Source organism: Eulemur rufifrons, chromosome 5 (genome assembly GCF_041146395.1).
Source record: "Eulemur rufifrons isolate Redbay chromosome 5, OSU_ERuf_1, whole genome shotgun sequence".
Taxonomy (NCBI): Eukaryota; Metazoa; Chordata; class Mammalia; order Primates; family Lemuridae; genus Eulemur; species Eulemur rufifrons.
Window position 1 is genome coordinate 24,122,446 of NC_090987.1, and position 1,137 is coordinate 24,123,582.

A 1,137-nucleotide genomic window follows, 5' to 3' on the forward strand; every position below is an offset into this window, starting at 1 on the left:
CCACCATGCCCATGCCCCTTCTAAAAAGTTCCCCAAAACAAAAAACAAAACAAAACAAAAACCCAAAGCATCTCTGTGTTTTTCTTTTTGTTGAAAAATTTCTTTAATAAAATTGATTCATCCCTAGGTTCCCATACAGTTCTTATATATTGTGCTTCATTTACTCAGACCACTAAAGTGAGCAGTAAGAGTTTGGAAGCAGTTACCCAGGAGGATAAAAAGTCATCAGAGATAGAAACAGTGATATACTCAACTAATGGTTCATACACCTATGTGTGAAGGATAATTGACTCATCTAAAATTGGGAAAGTTGAGGAATGTCACCTGAAAAGGGCACAGGCCACTCTGACCCTTTGTCCTTTAAGGTTTTCGGAAACAAACAATTGTGTATATTATCATGGAATCTATTTCTATAAAAGACATTTATAGTGATAAAATGGTATGCATTTAAATTTATACACATGGTTTAACAAATAATAAACTAGTATCCTTTCTCAGTGATACCTTACAAATAAGAACTACATTTTAATTTATCTGCAAATGTCTATGAAATCTAGCAGCAGACCCTTCCCTTTCCCTTGTTTAAGATGGACACAATTCAGAGAGAATAACTAGGTGAAGGTCATCTGGAAGATTGCAGTAGCTTTCCCCTTCCAACCTGCTTGATTTCCACTGAGTTTTACTACCATATGTATGCATAAGTGTTGACCATTTACCTCCAATTTAATAGTGAGTACATTTGGTGTTTGCTTTTCCATTCTTGTGATACATTACTTGGAAGAATGGTCTTTAGTTTCATCCAGTTTGTTACAAAAAGGTATTAGTTCACCTTTTTTGTTTGTTTGTTTTTGTGGCTGGATAATTCTCCATGGTATACATATACCACATTTTATTAATCCACTCATGTGTTGATGGGCACTTGGGTTGTTTCCACATCTTTGCAATTGTGAATTGTGCGGCAATAAACATTTGAGTGTAATTGTCTTTTTTATAAATGTCTTTTTTTCCTTTGGTGAATACCCAATATTGAGATTGCTGGATCAAGTCATAGGTCTACTTTTAGTTCTTTGGGGTATCTCCATCTACCTTCCATAGAGGTTGAACCAGTTTTCAGTATTACCAGCAGTGTATGAGTGT